Source organism: Pavona decussata, unplaced genomic scaffold (assembly GCF_977016875.1).
Source record: "Pavona decussata unplaced genomic scaffold, jaPavDecu1.1 SCAFFOLD_112, whole genome shotgun sequence".
Classification (NCBI taxonomy): domain Eukaryota; kingdom Metazoa; phylum Cnidaria; class Anthozoa; order Scleractinia; family Agariciidae; genus Pavona; species Pavona decussata.
The window spans coordinates 510,001-517,500 of record NW_028145526.1 but is presented as its reverse complement, the minus strand read 5'-3'; the positions used below and the strand labels follow the sequence as shown (position 1 = coordinate 517,500).

General features: G+C 37.7%; 1 long non-coding RNA gene across 1 annotated transcript; it reads right to left on the bottom strand.

The window, feature by feature from the left end:
* Nucleotides 1–2,219: 2,219 nt before the first annotated feature.
* Nucleotides 2,220–3,635, bottom strand: LOC146470678 (uncharacterized). Its single transcript, XR_014866990.1, has 2 exons — nt 3,504–3,635; nt 2,220–2,394 (listed from the first exon to the last, which is right to left on the bottom strand). It is a non-coding gene; the product is annotated as an uncharacterized LOC146470678 (long non-coding RNA).
* Nucleotides 3,636–7,500: the final 3,865 nt, after the last annotated feature.

Genomic DNA, 7,500 nt, shown 5'->3' with positions numbered 1-7,500 from the left:
CGATTTATCTTTGAATGTAATTTCGACACACACGATTTTAAATTTGACCACACATGTGCTAAGGTTTTACAGAGATATACTGACTGTTTGACAGGAATTGCACTCTAAAGACCCTTCCACGATTATGGAATATCAACATGAAACTATTTGGAACAACCGCTTCGTAATAATAGACGGGAAACCTGTGTTTTACGCGTCATGGTACAGAAAAGTGGTTACTAAAATTTGCCATCGTCTAAACGAAAGCGAAAACTTTCTATCGAGATCCGATTTTCAACGAAAATATGGTTTGGCAGTGGACTTTCTAACTTATAATGGTCTCCTCTCTGCGATTCCCTAATCTATGGAAGAAATCAATTCTTAATTCAGAACCTCTCAATAACAATGGTGAACACAACCTCACTTCCGCGAACGTCACAGCCAAAATTGCGCGCAAAATGTTTGTGCTGAGAATGCTTAAACCTCCGAATGTTGAAAGGATACTAGCCAAACAAAATCTCACATTTAAAGCTATTTATGAGTTACCCTTCAAGGTCACAATAGAAAACAAACTTAGATGTTTTCAATATAAGGTGGTACATAACATTCTATCAACTAATAGCAAACTTTACAAAATGAAGCTGAGAACATCTCCGAGATGTGATCGTTGTAATCACACCCATGAAAAATTTTTTCACCCTCTATATGAATGCCTATGTACATGTCTCGAGGGATGTGCCATCCCTATTTTATTTTCCTTTTTCATTTTTTATTTATGTCTTGCTTATTAGTTATAATTTCTCTCTCTTGTATGTATACTAGCCCTGTTGAAAAGCAATTTAACGAAAGGTAAAAGTTCTTTGTATTCTAGTTGTGTAAGTATCCGTAGTGTAAGTTATGTGGCTGGCTGTATTGTATACAAATAATTCAATAAAAATACAAGAGAGGGTGAAAAATATTCTTTAAAAAACAAATCAGGCCTTCTTAAGAAAGGCTTGTCTTTCCTTTTCCCTCCCTTTCCCCTTTCTCCCGAAAAGCTTTATACTCCAGGTCAACGATGGCTGCTTTTTTTTTAATACGGTAAAAAATAACAAAACAAAAAACCGTCTCGGTTATGTCAATATGTTAGTCCCGTTCAAGCTGGTTTAAGACAAAGCATGTCATTTTCCTGTTTTTACTTATTCATCCGTTCTTAAAGCGTCGCCTTAGAGTTCAAGTGCGTCGATGGAGTGTCACTTCCTTGTTTGAGGGGGCGCACCAGTATAAGAATGTTTCCTCTCATGAAGCCACTTATTCGAGGGAAACAATTTTTCGAGCAAATTCTATAACTTAAGTGCGTTGGGAAGTTGAATGGCGAGAGGTTAGAGTTTTACCGTTTGTTTTTTTAGTGGAAGTTGAATTTTATCAGGAGCCATGATCAGGGATGGAGACCGTAAGGGCGGGGTTGCGATTGTTGTACCAAAAAATCTACTTTGAAATAAATAAACTGCCATGCCGGATTAACAGTTGTATAATTGGGACAAGCCGGGGGGATAACCATCAACCATTACTGATATCTCCATTTTTTGGTAGCTTGTACAGGTTTCCATCATTTCAGTTCCAGCAACTTAATTTTTCAAGGATCACTACTACCACTCTTTGATGCAACAATACTGTATAAGGCAAATCCTTGATAAAGAAAACAACTTTAGATGAATTTTTATCAAAACTATTTGAACAGTACCGCATTGTAAATTGTGGCAAACCATATTTTAAGTATGTGTGGAAAACGAGGAAGCTGACAGACTTTTATTTTAGTTTGAGATAGGTTATATATCATTAAGTTTCGTGTAAACTTAAAGCCCTATCCACACCAACAAAACATGCTAACCAGGTTTAATAAAATGAAAATTGGTAACCGAAAGCTCAACCACATTGGCTTTGACATAGGATTCAAGTAACCTGAAAGCCGTTTTCACGCCTCTTAAAATCGGTTTAATGGAAATATCTCGTTCGCGTTTCAAGCAATACAAAAACCCTAATACTCAAAACACAAATAAATGTTTTGGGGCGTTTTGTAAATTTTTTGGTGATTTTAAGGTATATTTGGGAGGAGATAGTTTTTCTCAAAAGAGTAGTAAAATTTGGAGAAATAAGAAATAGTTAAGATTTGATGGACACAATGTTCAATACATTCGGTTCATTTTATTTTTTTATACTTTACATTTTCTTACTCTCTAAAATTTTCACAATCCATTAATTAACTAGTTTGTTAGCATTAAGCATCATCATAATTTCGTCAATGTCCAAACTGCTGGAATATGGCTCTTTGTTTTTTATCTTCGTGTTGCCATCCAAGAATCATCCGTCTAGTTCTATTCTTTCACAATCCAAAGTTCTTCCTGCAGCACAAATGTGTCTGGCTGTTCTTTTCAACTATAATAAGGAAAGAAGATAAAACTATTATGAGTAAAAGTACTACGACAGTTGAATGTTAACCCTCCCATACTGCATTTCGATTCCTTAGTTGACAGTCAATCATTTGGTAATTCTTCAGCTATAAGCTGATTGGTTCAATTAGTTGACCACGACCGCATACAATCGCGTGATGGACACACTAGACGATAACTTGCCAGAAAGCTATCAGGTTGCGCACCCGACCCCCTCCCCCCACCCTTCCCCGCCACTGACACCCCCGGGAGCTTGCTCGCAGGCTAACTACTAGACAAATGACGGCAAATTTAATTCGGTTGCAGATATCTGATATGCCATATCTGCCAGCGATTTTATACGGCGATCGGCGAAAATCCTCATCGCAGCAGCGGGGCACCTGTCTCGTAACAAAATAAACCTAGCTAAATCAGCTGGTGTGTCGTTAGCTTAGAAGCTGGTTTTTACTACCGAAGAAGTCGGAGTCGTAATCGGCAGAAACGTTGTGTTTTAAGATCTAGTGAAAATCAAACAACGACTGTGCTTATGATTCTGTCTCTTACAATCCAGTAAAGACCAACTTGTCGGAGTCGCAAAGTGGAAGCGGAACAAAAAGCCACTCACAATGCCTGAGGAACGACTCGGCACTGTGATTGGTTTATTCTTCAGCTTCTGCTTGTGACTCCTACAAGCTGGTCTTCACTGCATTGTGAGAGACGGAATGATAAGCACCATCGCAAGGAAATGGAAGCTTAGCTTCTGATTCTTGCGTGTCCGATTCAGTTGAACTTACAATTTAAGTTTAAACGACTCTGTCGTTTAGTTTTCACTCCGCTAACAACGCCGACTCCGAATCCGTCGTTACTGAAAATCACCCTTTCATGTAAACTGGCAACAAAACTTGAATTTACTCTTTTTTTTTTTGGTACTATTTTCAATACCCTTAAAACAAGAGATCATAACACTCATTATACAGAGTTTTGAAGTATTAATTGATGACTTTTCTTTTTCAGCAAACGCATCAACACAGAAACAAACTGAATTTTCAATGCAATTCTTTCATTTTTGTCCTTTTTTTTTGTTTCATTTTGTCTATTTATCCCAGAGGTACAAACCTTTCTCTGCAGTCCCTTATTCCCCGGGGGCAATGTTCCACCAAACCCCTCGCTGTTTTGAACAAAGGTGCTGAACAGCAACAAAGCGGATATTAAAACCAACGCTGTAATCTTCATTTCACCGTCAACTCAGTTTACTTGCTGTTAAAGTATGGCTTCACTCGCTGTGTCTCCTTGTTTATAAAGATCCCTCGAGGATTTTTAAAGTGTTTGATAACGAATCATCGAGAATCACGTGGGATTCATCGTCAAGAGTAAGCCATTTATCTACTTATTCGTGCCACTTCATATTAATTGTAAAGTCAAAAGGCGAATTAAATTTTTGTCTTCCGCAGGAACATACATATGCTCAATGCTCAAATTCATATCGTTTGAAAGTTAATGAAGTTCCATTTCCAACCGTCGAAGGATTTATTTTGGGGAGAAATTCCAATGTTCGAGCGTAAAGGTCTCTTTTTGAAACTGACGTATGTCGTTTGGGGGAATCCTTAACTTGGTCACCGGCCTGAGTTGAAGATGGAAGTTAAGGTTTCGACTACATAAGATATCCCTATTTTCTGTAACCAATCAGAGTCCTTGAAAACCGAGTTCATTTTTATGGCTTTTTCATCAACTGAGAGAAGTCAAGGTATTAAAGAGCAGATGGGATTTTTCTTAAAACATCAATGGCCATAACACTCAGGATGTGTAGTAAAATTGACCTTTTTAACTCTTGACAAAAGTACCTCACTAAAGCTTGATAAACGATTCCCTTAATGGAATTAGGCTTGGTCACAGGCTTACAATTTCGCCTCAATTTGTCAAAGCAGCATTAAAATATCAACTGTTTGACAAAGATAAAGTGTAGCTCAAAAAGAAAAATTAAAAAAAAATCCATGATAAATAGTCCGTATACCAACTCATGTCTTGTACTTGTATAAATAAAGTTCCAGACGGTGGGCTAAAATTAACTTAATCTCGTTTCTTAAAAATGCATGGATCCGAGTTAAGAAAAAGGGATTTCCTGTCTTCCTGTCCTGTCGTGATGGCCCTTGCAAACGCAGTTCATTATGTACTAGCTTTCACTTTCTGGCTGCATTGTTCCATATGTTTAACTTCCTTTACAAAGCTTGCTCAAAAGCCCTACAAACTATATGCCTGTGTCATTGACTGAAAAATACATCTAGTATTTATTCACCAAGCTTTGAAACATAACCCCACCTCTTTTCACACAAACCGATATTTTTTTCACACCCTTACTGATAAATGTAGAAGATCATGATTATATTCTTTAAAACTATCTGTCGCATAATTAAAAACATGAGCCATAATCAGGGATGGAGAACGTAACCAGGATACCATTTTGACTTCTAGGCTTGCTTCTCTTTCCCTTCCTCTCCCCCACTTCCCCCGTTCACCCGAAAAGCTTTATACTCCAGACCAACGATGACCACTCTTTTTTCTATCTAATTACGGTAAAAAAAAATAACAGATCAAAAAGCCGTCTCGTTTATCGCCTAAGGTTTAAACTGGCGGTAATTAAGTCCTCGATGTCTTTAAACAGTTCCGTAGTTCAACCAAACACTCCTGAAAGTTACCAAAATGTTTTGAACATTCAAAGACTTCCCCTCACCGGAAGACGTCTGAAGATTCTGCATTGCCCACTGTTGCTTCCTGCGTTTGCGATAATTGAAGAGGCGCCATGGGGGTTTATTATTCTCCTGATTCGGAAGGCGATCATTAAACCCTGTTAAGAAACCTTTGTTAATCAAACAAAAACCTAAGCTTAGTATCAGGCTTCCTATTCAATCTCTTGCATGATTTCGGAATCTGCTCAGGGCTGAATATATAAATCTCGAAAACGGAAGGAATGTGGCTTGGAAACCTAAAATGCAGCTTAGGCAAACACGCCCCATTCCACATTGCATGGCCTGAAGAATATGTATTTGCGCTAGGTGTCGCCTTCGCCTATGACTCCACCACTAGTTACAAAATCGATTTTGAAGAGAAGCTTGTGAAGCTAAAGAACGTTTTAAATCAATGGACAACTAGGAACTTAACTCTCATAGGAAAAATTTGTATATTTAAGACTCTTGCAATTTTTAAGTTAGTTTATAATACGTCTGTTTTTACAGTGCCTCTGAACTTTGCTGAAAAAGTTAACGATATTTGCTTTAAATTTATCTGGAACTTCAAGCAATACTCCCCGTGGATAAACGCGGTCTTATTATGGTTGATTTCACCATATTGGATAAATCGCTTAAAGCAGCTTGGGTCAAACGTTTACATTAAGCTGACGGTAGTAAATGGTGTTCCGTATTCTCCTCTATTACATCTCAATATGGGGATCGATTTATCTTTGAATGTTACCTCGACACACACGATTTAAATTTGACCACACATGTGCTAAGGATTTACAGAGATATACTGACTGTTTGGCAGGAATTGCACTCTAAGAACCCTTCCACGATTATGGAATATCAACATGAAACTATTTGGAACAACCGCTTCGTAAGAGTAGACGGGAAACCTGTGTTTCACTCGTCGTGGTACAGAAAAGTGGTTACTAAAATTTACTATCTTCTAAACGAAAGCGGACACTTTCTATCGAGATCCGATTTTAAACGAAAATATGATTTGGCAGTGGACTTTCTAGCTTATAATGGTCTCCTCTCAGCGATCCTTAATCTATGAAAAAAATCAATTCTTAATTCAAAACCTCTCAATAACACTGGCGAACACAAGTTCACTTCCGCGAACGTCACGGCCAAAATTGCGCGCAAAATTTTTGTGCTGAAAATGCTTAAACCTCCGAATGTAGAAAAGATACTAGCCGAAAAAAATCTCACATTTAAAGCTATTTATGAGTTACCCTTCAAGGTCACAATGGAAAACAAACTTAGATGTTTTCAATATAAGGTGGTAAATAACATCCTACCAACTAATAGCAAACTTTACAAAATGAAGCTGAGAACATCTCCGAGCTGTGATCGTTGTAATCACCTCCATGAAAATTTACTTCACCTTCTATATGAATGCCCCAGGACTCAAATGTTTTGGCAAATGGTAATCAGTTGGTGGAACGAAAAGAGATGGGAAAATGTCACCTTAAACGCTACGGATATTCTATATGGTTATAAGCCTGTGTTAAATATTTGTCTAGCTCTCAATCATTATGTCATCATTGCAAAATATCACATCTTTCTTTCGTGGTTAAACAAAGCCTCCCCCAGTTTTGAAAACTTCAGCTTGTTGCTAAATGAAAAGATCCTTTGTGAACGCACGATTGCTTTTTTAAATAACACACTGAGGAAGTTCACAGCAAAATGGACAGCACGATGCGCATGAGCTGCGATAAATATGTTCGTCTCGAGGGATGTGCCACTGCTATTTTATTTTCGTTTTTCATTTTTTATCTATGTCTTGCTTATTAGTTATAATTTCTCTCTCTTGTATGTATACCAGCCCTGTTGAAAAACAATGTAAACAAAGGTTAACGTTCTTCGTATTCTAGTTGTGTAAGTATCCGTAGTGTAAGTTATGTGGCTGGCTGTATTGTATACCACTAATTCAATAAAAATACAAGAGAGGAAGAAAATTATTATAATAAATAATCAGGTTTTCTTAAGAAAGGCTTCTCTTTCCTTTTCCCACTCTTCCCCCTTTCTTCTGGAAAGCTTTATACTCCAGGTCAACGATGGCGGCTTGTTTTTAATACGGTGAAAAACGATAAAACAAGCAACTGTCTAAGTTATGTCAATATGTTAGTCCCGTTCAAGCTGGTGTAAGACAAAGCATGTCATTTTCCTGTTTTCACTTATTCATCCGTTCTTAAAGCGTCGCCTTAGAGTTCAAGTGCGTCGATGGAGTGTCACGTCCTTGATCGAGGGGGCGCACCAGTATAAGTATGTTTGCTCTCATGTAGCCACTTATTCGAGGGAGACAATTTTTCGAGTAAATTCTATAACTTAAATGCGATGGGAAGTCGAATGTCGAGAGGTTATGGTATTTCCGTTTG